The sequence below is a fragment of the Macrotis lagotis genome, chromosome 1, assembly GCF_037893015.1.
Source record: "Macrotis lagotis isolate mMagLag1 chromosome 1, bilby.v1.9.chrom.fasta, whole genome shotgun sequence".
NCBI classification, from domain to species: Eukaryota; Metazoa; Chordata; class Mammalia; order Peramelemorphia; family Peramelidae; genus Macrotis; species Macrotis lagotis.
In genome coordinates this window covers 518,137,681-518,153,350 of record NC_133658.1, presented here as the reverse complement: position 1 = coordinate 518,153,350, position 15,670 = coordinate 518,137,681, and the positions used below count along the sequence as shown (strand labels likewise).

Here is a 15,670-nt window from a genome sequence, read left to right as displayed (position 1 = left end):
GGTTTCCAGAAGCAATGAACCACCATCTATAAACAAAGCCCTGACTTGAGGCACTGATTCTGCCTTACTTTAGCCTTTAGACAATTTGTGGGTTTGTGAAGTGACTGGATTTTCAGTTAAAACTGTTAGAATCTTTTTGAAGGCAAAGAGATTGGCCAGTGTAGTTCCTTTCTAGACAAAGAACTTGAGGCAAGAGTTTTATAGTCAGGGACATAATATTTTTGTGGCTTGTGAATCATTGTCTTTCCCCACCCCTAGAAGGGAAGTGAGAGAAAAAATACTATAATGGAATTTATGATAAATAACTGGATTCAACTTTAACATTAAATGTCTTGGTAGTTTGCTGGCGGATTCTGTTAATGTGAATTTTCATTCACATTTCCAGTCTGGGTGTGAAATAGTTCACTGTTTTCTTTCAATTATTGGGATTTTATTCACCTGTCTGGAACTGTCTCCCCTTCTCATTCCTGTAGTCCAATGACTCCAAACTACTTGTCTCTACCTTTAGGGCTCCATTAACTCCCCCCTCCCACCCCATTCCCTTCTCCTCTCCCTTCAAAACAATTGCCCAGGTGCAATCAATAGGACTAGATAATTCACTCAATAGAGAGGTGAGTCAGAAAAAAATTAAAGTGGCCTTGAGCAAAAAGCATGTAGTGATCCTTACCTGAGAAAATATTTGACTGGTATTAAGCAACATCCTTGAGGCTGGTATTGTTTACCTGTTGCCAAGATCTTTACTTCTGTTTACTTGGATTCCTTGGCTTGGGAACCTGATGCCTTGTTACCCAAATCCTCTGCTTATATCCCTGTCCTAAGGCTCCTCATCTCTCAGCCTTGTAATCTTAGTTGAACGTCCATGATCTCCTTTACCTGCTTGGATTGAAGTCTTCTGCCTGTTCAGGATCAGCTTCTCATATTTTCTACTGTTTATGCTTATGACCTTCCACCTATTGGATAGATTTCCTGGTCTGATGCACATTTTTCAAATGATCACACAAAGGTGCTGACCAGTTCATTAATAAATACTTATCAGTCCCAATCATACAGCATTAGCCTTAAGTAGAAAATAATTCCCTCTGAAGTCTTTCCTTACAGTCATGTGCCTGTTTCAATGTGTTGACATTAAACTTTTCATCTGTGGACCATTTCCCCATACTCAATACTTGCCACTCCATATGAACAAAACAAAAAGGCTTATCCAAATATAGAGTTGCTAAGTTTGTTGAGACCCCCATAAGGGGATGGTCTGAATTTTACTAGTTTTAGGACAAAGTCTGAATCAGAGAAATAGTCAGTCTTTTGCAATTCCTCTTGTTTCCTTTTATAACTTTAATCTTCTCCCTCCTCTAATCAACTGGATACTCCATCTTGGCTCCCTAGTATCTGGAATAAAATAAATCTTATAAATCACAAATACCAGAGTATAAATTATTCGAGATGTTCCCCACTTACAGGGGGATTTTGGGTTAAATATTTACCCCTGTAACCCTGAGCTCTGAATGTTGAGCATTCACCTTGTCCTGGTCTCGGGCTCACCTAATAGAGCACTGAAAACTGGTCCTCTTCCCTCCATCCCAAGAGAGCCAATTTACACTGACAGCAGTCCTTGTTGCAGCTATCACTGTTCCAATTTGTCTCTAATTTCATCAGATGATCTGTCCCTACCTGTATTGTTGTGTGTCTAGGGAGACCCCATAGCTGAAGCTTGAAGCCACTAGTACAGGCTCTACCACATCCATAAGAAAGATTTAATTGCCCCTGACTCAGGTTGGTCATAGGGTGTGGCAGGCCATGAGAATGGAGAGAAGGGTGGTGACAAAGAGTCATTCCATCAAACCCATCTCCTTTATGGATTTTATCCTCTCTCTCTTTCAGAGGCCCAACTGGGACTGGCTGAAAGAGGAATTTACCTTTAATAGGGTCAGGTACTCAGAGCTCTCTAGTTACCTAAAAAGAGAAAAAAGATGGTATCCATATTACATCTGTCTGATGTAATACCTCACCAGGTTCTCTTTCTACTTCTGTACAATTCTCAATTACTTGATGGTAAAAGTCTGCCCATCCTCTTGTTCCCTCAGGGGAAGAAAACCTATAAAACCTATACCTGGGGTTCAGGGGGAGAGAGAGAGAGAGACAGAGAGAGACAGAGAGAGAGAGACAGAGAGAGAGAGAGAGACAGAGAGAAGGAGGAAGAAAGGGAGGTAGAAAGAGAGGGAGGGAAAAATCCAGGGCTTTCCTATCATCAGTTCCCAAGTTTCCATTTTCAGTCTCATGCCTTATAGCCCTAATCTAAACAGAATGCAGCATAGTCTTCAGCAAAATCTCTGGGTTGGTTCCTACCTGAGGCCTGTTGACTCCACCCCATCAGTATCACCACTTTCACTTGTATCATCCCAGCTCCAACAGTTGCCCTTCTGTCTTCATTCCATGATCTTTTAAAACAGGAACCACTGCCTTTAACTGCTCAATGTGCTGGGTCTATTTACATGAAGTTTTCTTATGCTAGGAATTCAAATACTACATGATGGTTGAATGCTTGACCTTGTGTTTCTTTACCCTCCTTGTCAGCTTCCTCCAGCGGCCACTGAACTAATCACTTCCATCTGAAGGGTTTTTTCACTGTTCCATTGAGAGAACTCTCCCTAGAGCCCTAGTAGGATCCTTGTCATCAGGAGCCAGAGTGCTGTATCTAGGCCCTCAAGTGACTTAACCTCCCTCACTTCAACCATAATGTGAACCATGATGTTGGGATCGTTACAACTAATAATTATGCCAAATGTTATAGGTTGGCCCTGATTTTGTCTGATTTGGGAATAAAATGAAGCATTAATGAGTAATTCAATCATTAATAACTTAGCTATTTCTCCAAAAGGAGATTCAACAAGGATATGTTACTTGACTCAGTTAGATGTGGGCTCCTCATCTCCATATTTGAAGACTTTTCAGCAGGGTAGGGGGTACTAACTTAACATTCTGGGATATCTGTCTCCAAATGAAAATATTTCTATTCTAGATGAAAAGGTCATTTAAGCCCTTAGATAACAGCAACAAAAAACAAAGAACTTTATAAATATGATTTCATTTTACCTTCACAGTGACCTTGAGAGGTAAGTACTATGTTTATCCTCATTTTATAGGCGAGGAAACTGAGACAAAAAAGATTAAATAATTTGCTCAGGGGCACAGTTATTAAGCACCTGAGTCTGGATTTGAACTTAGGTCTAGCATCCTATCCCCTGACCCACTTAGTTATCTTTTAGGTGATCAGAAAGCCTTGGTGTTATAGCTAGAGGTCACTATGAAGCTGAGTCAAAAATTGAGTCATAGTACCATAGAGCAATCAAGTCTTGGAGAAGTCTCCTATAGGAGAATAAAGGATGTTGTGGGGACTTAGCAGATACTGATTCTATCATACATACAGTCTACTTTTTTCTGATATTTATTTAAGGAAATATTCATGTTAATTGAGGTTTGCTAAATAAAGAGTAACACCCCCCAAAAAAGTAAGAAAAAACTAGCATGTAAGTCATATTGTCTACTACCAAAGTTTTCTGTGAGTCTATGGAAGATAAATTGACATTCCAGAACTTTATTCAATTATAAAAAGTAGTCATTTAGTCATTTATTCTATTTGCATAAGTATTAAAAAGAAGTTATGGATTCAGTCCTTGCACCAACTCTGAATGAATTCTAAGAAAGAATAAAAGATAAGGAAAAAGAATGAAAAACAGCAACAATAATAGTTCATCCTTATATCTGAGATTAAAAAATTTCAAAATGTAAAAATCCTTCAAGGTTTTCTCACAATAATTCTCTCATTTTACTCTTAGAAAACCAAGACCTGAAGGTGAGGTGACCTGTAGTCCACTTATTCTTATTTCAGGCATGTCTAATTCTTGGTGACCCCAGTTGGGTTTGTTTTTTTTTTTTTGGTAAAGATGCTAGAGTGGCTGGTCATTTTCTTCTCCAAATCATTTTGCAGATAAGGAAATTGAGGCAAATAGGGTTAAGTGATTTGCCCAAGGTCACACAGTGTCTGAGACCAGCTGTGAATTCATGAAGATGAGACTTTTTGATTCTAGGCCCAGCACCATATGTGCTATGATGCCACCTAGATTTCCATGGTCATGCCCATAGTGAATGGCAGAACAATATTTGAACTCAAAGTTTCTGATTCTAAATCACATACTTTTCCACTGTCATAAAAGTAATGGGAAAAAGAAACAATTGAAATTAAATAGCATCTTACAAAACTCTTTAATATCTTTTCTCTTTTGCTTCTCACTTCAATTTTGTGAATTAAAATAGGCAGTAATTCATTATTCCCATTTTTTTCAACTCAGGAAATTGAGACTTAGGAAAATATAAGTGCTTTATTAAAGATCACATAGCCAGGAAGTGACCTGGCCCAGACTTAAGAAATTTTGAAGGATTCAACCCCTCAGTGTCACCATTTCCCATAATGTCCCACTGGTAGAGATGTCTATGTACTCCATAAGGACAATTCCTTTGATTCCATGGCCATTGACTGCACATAAGGAAAGCATCTGGGCAAAGTCAGTATGTGACAGGCTTCACCATCACCAATCAACTGCTGTTTGTGCAAACACAGGCTAGCAGTGTGGAAGCTGCCATGTTCACTGGTTGTTTCCAAATGTGCTTTGCTGTATAAGAGTAGAAAAGACATTGGCATCTAGCAACATGTCATTTAACTACTATGGGCCTCAGGGAGAAAAATTATGAGTTTTTTGTTGTTGTTGCTGGGTTTTTGTTTTTTTTTACTGAAGACTGTGAAAATAAGCGAGATGAAGCAGGGTTTTTGTTTTTGTTTTTGTTTTTTGTTACTTCTTTGTGCTCTGCAGAGGCACATTCTATGTGAATACAAGAGTTACTATGGTATTTCCAATTATTTAGAATTTACATCCTTGATATTACTTAGTGTGAGTGTACAGACATGTACAACCAACAGGAATGAAAGCAGTTTCTCCCTGAAGGAATAGCCTCTCAGTAAGAGCCAGGCTTGAAAAAGGAAATCCAATCACAACCCTGCAAAGTCTGTCTGAGAAACTCATCTTCCAATAGGATGTGCTGAAATTATCCCTGATACATTGACATTGTAGACTCACATACAAAAAAACACATGCGTGTTTTCCTTTGTATTCAGAGCTCTTGCTGCAGCTGCTGTCAGGGTCATTTCCTGGGCTTGATTTGGATCTCTCTATAGAAGAGAGCTTGCTCTCTTGAATTTGTTCTGCTCCATCCATACTAGGATCATTCTTAGTGGCTCCCCAGAGCCAGTAAACCAACCCCAGTCAGCTAGACAGCTAGGCTCTCCTCTCCCCTTTTCTCCATCCTTCCTCTCCTCAACACGCCCACCTTCAAGTAGGCATGTATGCCAACACCTTGGAAATAAGATCTCCTAATGATATTTTCAAGGTAGTACAGAAGAAAGCTATTGACTCTAAAAGAGAAAGAACTAGAAAGAAATGAAGGGAGGGAGGAAAGGAGGGTGGGAAGGATAAAAAAAGGGAGAGAAGTTAGAATAGAGGGAGACAGAGAGGAAGAAAAGAGGAAAGGATGGAGGGTGTAAGGAAAAAAGAAGGAAAGGAAGGAAGGAGGAAGAAATGTGGAAGGAAAGGAAGAAGAAAGGAAATAAGGAAGGGGGAGGTAGGCAAGGAGGAGGGAAGAGGATGGGGAAGAAGACAAAAAAGAGAGGGAAGGAAGGAGAAAGGAGAAAGGGGAGGAAGGGAAAAGGGAAGAAGGGAAGAAGGAAAGGAAGGAAAAAGGGAGAAAGTGAAGAAGAAAGAAGGAAGGGGAGGGGGAGAGGGAAGAAGGAAAGGAGAGAAGGAATAGAGTAGGAAGGGAGGAAGACAGAAAAGAGGAGTGAAGTAAGGAGGAAAGGAGGAAAAGAGAAAGGAAGGAAAGAAGCAAGGGAGAGAGAGAAGGAGGAAGGGAAGGAAAAAAGAAAGGGAAAAATGAAGAAGAAACAAATGAAGGAAGGAAAGGGTGGAGAAAGGAAGTAAAAAAGAAAGAAAAAGATTCTAACAAAATATTCAAAGAGAAATGTCACACACATGGAAAGGATAAAGAAGACATATTTGTATTTGTGTTGGCCTATGTATTTAGGACACCATCTGCATCTGGGTGTGTGTGTGTAGGGGGGGGAAGCATCCTATACATAGAGCTTAATGAAAATCTAGAAAGGGATGGGCTCTGACTCCAATATCAAAGAGTTTCCTGTTTATTGGCTGCCAAATGAATTCAGCACATCTGAGACCCCTGAGTCAAGGCTCTGTATCACATTAATATGTATGACAATGAGGTGGCCCTCCTCCTTGCCATAGCTAACCCTTCTAACACTGATCTCATTCACTCCTATCTTCTGCAGAAATGCTGACACCTTATGAATGAAATTCCCTTATGACATTTTTCAAAGTACTACAAAAGAAAGCTATTGACTCTAAAAGTGGAAGAATTGGAAAGGAATGAAGGAAGGGAGTATGGGAGACAAGAAGAGAAGAGGGAAGGAGAAGGGAGGCAGGGAAGAAAGGAAGGAGGAGAGAAAGGGAAGGAAACAAGGAAAGAAGGAAGGAAGCAAGAAAGAAAAGGAGAAGGGAAGGAAGGGATCCTCTCTAATTTCCAACCCCTCTCTATCTATGTACAAATACCCAATGAATACTAAGGTATTTGACATGTATAGGAGGAACCTTATTAAATACTTGATAATTGATTGATAACTTCTAATTCTTCCCTATTGCCTTCAAACAAGCCAATCCCCTCTAGCCATTAAAAACATGATTATATAATCATCTCAAGTTATCCCATCTCTACTCCCTTTCCCAAACTCCTAAATAAGCTTTCCGTGTATCTGCCTCTACTTTTCTCCTCTCACTTCCTCCTTATCCCTTTAAAATCTGGTTTCTAAGCTCATCATTCAACTGAAACTGCTTTCTCTAAAGTTATCCTTGACTTTTTAAGTGTTTACTTCTCATCCTTCTTTATTTGCATTTAACTCTATTGACCACCCTCTACTCCTTCTCTGGAAGAAAGAATGAAGCTAGTGAATGAACAGCACCCCCTCACTTACAATCACTTCACGTGGATGTCATGGCATCACATCCTTGATGTCACTGGTCCTGTTCAGAAATGAAGAACAAGCAACAATAACAAATTCAGAATGTTACTTTCAAAACTGTCCTACTTGGGTGAAATTCCTTCTGACCTTATTTTTATTCTCTTCTTTACATTTTAACAAGTGCTTCAATGATCTCTTTTCTTCCTTTTTTTTCCACCTTATCCCTTATTTTCCTTTTCTTCCCAGCTGCCTCTTAAGATTGTTTTGGGGGTGGCTAGGTTGCCCAGTGGATAGAGCACTTGCCCTGGAGTCAGGAATACCTGAGTTCAAATCTGGCCTCAGACATTTAATAATTACCTAGCTGTGTGGCCTTGGACAAGCCACTTAACCCCATTGTCTTGTAAAAAATAAAAAAAAAAAGATTGTTTGAAAAATAAAGCCCAACCATTGCCACAAATAAGCACAGGTGAGAGAAACAGTGTTAGATATGTCCAAAAATGTATGTCTCATCCTGTATCTTGAGTCCATCATACTTTCTTCATGTCATGCCACTGGAAATTGCTTTCCAGAATGGTTGGAGGCGGTTTCCTGCCCCCCCCACCACCATTAACTAGCTTTTCTCAGATTTCTTTGCTGACCCATCCTCAATAACCTGATCCCAAACTGGGTATTCCCCAAATTCTTGTTTGGGGTTCTTTTCACATGCAATTATAGGAGCAAAGATTTAGAGCTAGAAGATACCTTAGAGTTTATCAGTTCCAAGCTTCTCATTTTACAGATAAGGAAGCTGAGATACCTAGAGATCTCCTCTAGTGTCACACAGATAGTAGGTGTCTATGGGAAGATCTAAATCCATTGACTTGACTTCAAGCCCAATACTCTATCCACACTGAGTTCTATCACTACACTCATTTCTCTTGATGATGTCATCTCCCTTGGGTGTAACACCTCCATGTAGATGAATCCTGGTTCTATATATTCAACTTCAGACTGCCATCATCAGTTGCTTTTGTGTTTGTGTGTGTGTGTGTGTGTGTTGTGTGTGTGTGTATGTGTGCATATACTAAGTTTCATTTTAATGGTTTTCCACCCTTCACCAATGACCACTGCTGTCCTAGAGCCAAAAAAAGGCTTGAAGAAGAAAAGAATGTTAGGAGAGCAATCAGGTATGGAATAATCCAAGAGATAATAGGATTGGTCCTTCAGCTATCTTATCAAGAGGAACTCCATAGGTTAGTCAATTTACCACCTTGTGTCTCAGTTTTCCTATCTGTCAAATAAAGTCTGACACATTACCTTAGAGGGTTGCTCTTAGAATCAAATGAAATATCTACAAAGGTAATTTCAAGAGGCTTTATAAATTTAATATAAAAATATAGAGCAGAAACTGTGGCAAGAATGAACTGGTCTTAAGACACTTGGGTTGGACTCTCATACTCACTAGCTTTGTGCCCTTAAGCAAGGTTCCTAACCTCTGAGCTTTAGTATTTGCAACTATAAAATATAAAACTATATATTAATACTCTCCTCTGTGGTTTAGACATAAATCTGCCTGAAATAATTTTTAAAACAATTTAACATTAATCTATATCCAAGCATTTTTAGCATCAAGAGAGAAATATCCAAACAGGCATAAACCCTCTGTGCTCTAGGATATTTCTCTGTCCAAAGATTACTTAAGGTAACATTTATAGCAATCTTGAACAAGGAAAACAATCACAAAATATTAAAATACAATTTATGAATAACATTCCAAAAAAAAGTCAGTAAGTTTATACTAACATTTCTTGGACTATTCTTCCCTTGACCACTCCCTTTCCTTCTTGTGATCAATATTCTTATTTCTGACTAGCAGAAGATACTGGCTCTGGGTGGGTCATAGTTCCATTTGCTTCAGGAGTTGGGGAAAGCAATATTCTTAACTGCACAGTAGGTATTAATTTTATTGTCTGCTTAGCATCCCTAACTCATTTTTCTGTGGACTTAGTTTTTGTGTTTTTTTTGGGGGGGTGGGACTTTTTTTTGGTTTGTTTGTTTATTGTTCTTTACCCGCTATACACTTTCCTAGAGGGAAAAGTGGGAAAAGACTTTGAAGGTGGAGAAATACAATATCTTGACATTTTTGGTTGAATTAAAAGGTTAATGTTTTATATGAATCCATAGACCTATTATTAGGATTTTAAAGTATAATTATTGCCAATAATTATGTAAGAGAGTACTTAGTTTTGGAGAAACTTTTTGATCATTCATCACTGCTGGATGCTTGGTCTATTTAATTGTATATAATGCTATCATCACTACTTAGTAGTGCTCTTTTTAAATGCTCTCTTTAAAAATAAGTACCTTGTGTCAGGATGTTGATTCTTGAGGAGGGATTCCAATATTTAGTATTAGTGATGTCAAAGTGTTCTATCTGATTGACATGACTCTGGGATCCCAATGGTTAAGGAGAAGACAATAGATGAGAGATTGAATCTGATAAAATGCCTGTAAGATTTGTGTCTGGGTTCACCTTATCAAGATCAGCAACACTATAAAGGTGGTAACCCTTTCTCTAGTCATTTTAAAGTCTTTGTCTAGAGTTGTAGGAATGAATGAATGAATGAATGAATGAATGAAAAAAGCATTTATTAAGGGCTTCTTATTGCCCAAAACTATGCTAAATTTGAGATATAAATAGAAAAATTGAGAGTTTTTTCTTTAATGGAATTCATGCTCTAACCAGGTAAGGCAATGAATGAAAGAAACTGTTCAGTAGTGGAAGAAATGGAAACAGTGAGAGTTCTTGCTGAACAATTAAGGTTGGAGGGAAAATGAAGTAGTGACTATAGTAATTTACTGTTTGACAAACCTAAAGACTCAAGTTTCTGGGATAAGAACTAACTCTTTAACAAAAACTGCTTAGAAAACTTGAAAAGGGTGTGACCAAAATGAGGTATAGACGAATATCTTACACCCTATGCCAAGATAAGGTCAAAGTAGGTAAGAACTTAGACAATTGAGAGAACAAGAAATAGTCTCTCTCTCAGATCTATAGAGAGGGGATAGAGAACATTATACATTGCAAAATGGCTAATTTTGACTACATTATATTAAAAACTTTTTACACTAATAAAACCAATGTAACCATGATTAGAAGGATTGCAGAAAGCTAAGAAGCAATTTTCATAGTCAGTGTTTCTGATAAAGGACTCATTTCTAAATATATAAAGAACTGAGCAAATTTATAAGAATGCAAGTCATTCTCTACTTGATAAATGGTCAAAGGATATGAACAGTTGGTTTTCAGATGAAGAAACAAAGCTATCTATTAGTCATATAAAATACTTCAAATTATTATTGATTAGAGATATACAAATTAAAACAACTGAACTATCACCTCATACCTATCAGATTGGTCAACGTGACAAAAAGGAAAAATGATTGATGTTGGAGAGGATGTGGGAAAACTAGAACACCAATGAATTGTTCGTGGAATTGTGAACTGATCAAATTATCCTGGAGAGCGATTTGAAACCATGCCCAAAAGTAATCAAATTGTGCATACCTTTTGATCCAGCAATACCACTACTAAATCTGTATCCTGAAGAGACCATAATAAAGGAGCAAAGACCCACCTGTATAAAAATATTTATAACAGCTCTTTTTGAAGTGGCAAAGAATTGGAAATTGAAGGGATGCCCATCAATTGGGGAATGACTAAACAAGTTAAGGCATGTGGATGTTATGGAGTACTATTGCTCATGAGAATCACAAGCAGCCTTGACTTTAGAAATGCCTGAAAAGACTTGTATGAACTGATACTGAATGAAGTGAGCAAAACCAGTAGAACATTGTACACATTAACAGCAATATTTTGCGATGGTCAACTGTGGTGGACGTAGCTTCTCTCAACAGTTCAGTGATAAGGACAATCAAGGACAATTTAGACTATAGAATCTGGATGCAGAGCAAAGCATACTATTTTAAATTTTACAAACTTCTTTAATGCTTTTTCTTTCTTTCTCCTGGTTTCTCCCTCTTAGTTCTAATTCTTCTTTCATAACATGACTAATGTGGAAATACATTAAATGCAATTATGCATGTACAACCTGCATCAGATTGTTCTCTACCATGGGGAAGAGGGGAAAGAAAGGAAGGTAATAGAAAAAGGAGGAACTCAAAAGCTCACAAAAAGATGAATATTGAAAACTTTCTTTTTTGTATAATTGGAAAAAAATTTTGAAAAATAAAAAAGAATGGTATCCTAGAGGATGTCCCAGGAAGACCAACTAAATTGATAGAAAAGTTTCAGGCAATACCACAAATATAAGGAATTTAAAGTTAAAAAAGTTTGAATGCTTTGCAAAAAGAAGTTGGAAGCTAAGGAAAGAAAGTTTTAGAGCAGGCACAGGCAGAAGAGGAAGAAATAACTAGTAAAAGATGAGAAGTTACTCTCAGAAAATAGAATAAAGACAAAGAAGAATCAAGGGGAGAGCAAAAGTATAACCAAACATTGGAAGGGGCAGCTGAGCTTGAAGGCAGGAAGACTTGAGTTCAAATCTGTTATGTGATCTTGGGCAAATTACTTAACCTCAATTGTCTTCAAATTTAAAAAAAAACGTATTAGAAGCTGATGAGAGCTAACTGATTGAGGAGCAAGAGGTGGCCTATATGTGTAAAGAAGGAGATCAAACTTTAAGACGGAGCTACTGGTCACATACAGATGTTCTGGTATGTGGCAGAAAATATAATTTTCATTGATTCAATTAAATCATAGTCTTAGAGCTGGAAAGGATCCTAGAATTCATGAAATCCAACCTTCTCATTTACACATGAGGAAAATGAAACCAAGAGAGAGGTTTCATAAGTTGTTCAAGGTCAACCAGGTAACAAAAGATAAGAGTCCAGATTCAACAGCAGATCCACTAACTTCAGCTTATTCAAACGTTATGCCCCTCTGGGCAATCAAGAACACATTCCCCCTCTCACTCCCCCCACCTCTGCCCCAAACCCAGGGGGAAATGAAGAGGGCATATTATTTTCAGGTTTGAGAACTCAGGGGAACAGGGCATAAATCTGGGGGGGCACAAGAACTTAATTTGTGATTACCCCCTGGGCTACTGAAAAAAATATCCAGACATCCTCTTTTTAAAAGAATTTTATTTATTTAATGCAATGGGGTTAAAGTGACTTGCCCAACATCACACATCTAGGAAATTATTGTCTGGAGTTAGATTTGAACTTAGGTCCTCCTGACTTCATGGCTGGTGCTCTATCCACTGTACCACCTAGTTGCCCTAGACAGTCTTTTGATCTTGATGATGATTGTCACAGAAACTTGAGTTTAAATCCCTTGGTGTTGTAATGAGAAATTATGGAGTCTTTATTGATTTTAAGAGGGGAATATTGAGGTGTGGACATATAGAAAGATGTATAAATGGATGCAGACTCCACTGCCAGAAATGATTCATAGGAGTAAAATATTAGGAAGTTGAGTGTGAAGGAGAAAAACTGGACAAGTGTGGAGCCTTAGAGTCAAGTCAATGTTCAGATACCCAAAGAGACTGGGAGAAATCCTGGTACGGGGCGGGCTAAGCATATTCAGCTTCCCAGGATCTCTCCTGAGATTTCAACTCTGTTCCTTACTGCCAATGTGACCTTAAGCAAATCACTTAATATCTTTGGATCTCAGTTTCCTTATTTATCAAATGAGAGGGCTGGACTAGCTCAATGTTGTCAAACTCAAATAGAAATAGGGCCATTGTAAAAAAACAATAGGAAAAACCCTGTTTTCTGGAGCTAAAGTCCAACAAGCATACTGTTCCCTGAGTTTGCCATAGTACCAATCCTTTGTGCCCATCTTCTGGAGCTGATGGTCTCTGAGTTTGAGCAAGCAAAAACATGACTAGACATGAAGCCCTGATACAAACAGACAGCATTACACTATATGATTCCTTATCTAGCCACAAATACATGAATCAAGGTTCAACCCCACTGTCTCAGGTGCCCCTACTAGTTACAGGGGCCTAGCAAATGTATCAAATTTGCCTCCTTGCCTACAAGCCATTTCCCTCACTTTGAAATAAAACTTTTGTTTGATTCCTGAATTTAATCTGCTAATTAGGCTCTAGCCATCCATTGGTTAGGGGATGATTCAGTCTAATTGACAGTAACTAAAGGAAAAATGAAGATATCTGTGGCCGCATATTGTCTTAGAAAATTATTTATCAGAATTAACTATATTCTACAGTATTTTGTTAAGTTTTTTCCAATTAATCTTTAATCTTGTTCAGTGGAATGTTGTGAGTCACAATACAGCCCCCCTCCCAGGTGCATGATTGACATCTCTGGACTAGTTGGCCCCACTAAATGTTCTTCCTGTTCTAGATCCATAATTCTATGATCCTTGAGCTGTGGAAATGTAAGAAAAGTAAATTCTAGGGTAAGGCAAAGGCAGGAGTCATTTGCCCGAGCCCATTCTGGGCTCTGGAGTTTCATATTACTATTGAGGGTTCTATGATAACAAAAGACAACTAGAAGATGTTAGATTTGATAGTTCATCTAGGTGTAGTGAATAAAGCTCTGAGTCTGGAGTCAGGAAGTCCTAAGTTCAAATACAGCTTTAGACCATGAAGATTTACATATTAAAACATCAGCAATGTTTTCAAGACTTAACTAGGTGATTTTCATGAGTACCTTAGTAAATATCATAAATTAATACTAAAAGTCTTCAGAGATATCTTGAGAGTGTGTTTATACCACTTCTCACCACCATGTGAATGCTTACTGTGTGAATTCTATGTAAAATCATCTTTTAGGTAAGCATACTTTTGACATTTGATGGGCATAGTTAGGCCATCAGAGATGTCCTTTCTACACCTGGGTAATGCTGGTATGACTGCATCAAAGAAGGTGCTGTATTTCATAAGAATTGTAGAAACACAAAGAAAACATGAGCTATGCCAATCCAGAACCACTTTTACACTAGATGTTCTAATGTACCACTTGTGCCTAATATGTGGTAGTGCCTTCCAAACTCATGTGGTCTGATTAATCACAACCAAAAACACCATACCCACTCCAACCCTGTCATATGATCAATCTTTTTTAAAAATGAAGGACAAACATAATCTTCTAAGATACCTGTCAAGGGATTTACACAGTGGGCAAAAACTGAAACTTCAAGTATGAATTCTTAGCTTTGAGATCTAGAAGATCTCAGGATGGAAAATTCTGACATATTGGTGTGAATAGAGTTAGGATTAACTTCTGTCCTCTACAGCACCCAAATCCATTCATAACAATTGCCATTTCTTTGAACTTCCAGCTTCCAGGGACACATCTTTCCCCTATACTGCCTCCCAAAGAATGTGTGTCCCATGGTCAAGAATTGAAATGTTGAGTTTACACAAACTAAGTTCAGTCTAGGGCATACCTTTTTGGCTCATATTCCACAAGGATACTTTGAGACCCTCATGTTTTGATTAAATCTTGTTCTTTACCAAAAAAAGGTAGAGGGTCCATGCCACCACTCTAAACAATAAGCACAGCTATTCAGAACAAGACATGAAATATAGGATAAATTACATTTAACCACAATAATGACAACAACAATAAAATACAACAGATGTATACCTGAATCCATAAACAATATTGAATAAAATTTTAATTCATTATGATAAGCAGAGCATATATTTGGAATTTGTTTTTCTGTTTTAATTTACAAAGAAAAAATATGTATGCTCACTTTTATTTATTCAGTAATTATCAGATATCTTTCATAAATAACTTTTCTAAAACTCTAAATTGTTTTTAACTTCTTTTTTATCATTCAGACTTCTCTGTGTATGAAGAGTGCATTGAGTTTCTACTATTAGAGTTTCACTGTCAATTTATTCCTGTGATTCCATTAACTTTACTCTTAAATATTCATAGGCTATATCAAGTGTAAATGCACATATATGTGGGTGTTATGTGTACATGAGTATATATATATATATATATGAGAGAAAAGAAAAAAGAAAGAGAACACTGACATGGATTCATTATCAGTGATGTATTTAAACATGATGTAACTTTTTTAGATTTTGTTTTTTTCAATAATGATAATCTGTTTTATTTTATTTATTTATTTTAATGTAAAAGTAAAAAAAAAGAGAAACAAATGCCTTATAAAAATATTCATAGTGAGGGCAGCTAGGTGGTGAAATGGATAGAGTACCAGTCCTGGAGTCAGGAGTACCTGAGTTCAAATCTGACCTCAGACACTTAATAATTCCCTAGCTGTGTGGCCTTGGGCAAGCCACTTAACCCCATTTGCCTTGCAAAAACCTAAAAAAAACATTCATAGTCAAACAAAACAAATGTCCATTTTATCCATGTACACATACAGATTTCTCATTTGGCATTTTGAATCCATCACCTCTCTTTTAGGAGGTGGATAGCATAGGTCATCATCATCATCTTCTGGTTTGGGATCATAGTTGAACATTATGGTGGTCACAGTTCTTAATAAAGTTATATGTCTTTACAAAGTTGTACTTTTTGTATAAATTATTCTCCTGTTTTGCTTAGTTCAATTCATATGTCTGAAATCATCTTTTTGTGATG

The 15,670-nt window shown here is 37.5% G+C and overlaps 1 long non-coding RNA gene across 1 annotated transcript in view; it reads right to left on the bottom strand.

The window, feature by feature from the left end:
* Positions 1 to 4,377: 4,377 nt before the first annotated feature.
* Positions 4,378 to 15,670, bottom strand: part of LOC141506955 (uncharacterized) — a 29,156-nt gene continuing 17,863 nt past the window's right edge. The window contains exons 2-3 of the long non-coding RNA XR_012474039.1: positions 7,091 to 7,139; positions 4,378 to 4,667 (exon numbers count right to left, since the gene is read on the bottom strand). This is a non-coding gene — a long non-coding RNA (uncharacterized LOC141506955). The remainder of the gene's footprint in view (positions 4,668 to 7,090; positions 7,140 to 15,670) is intronic.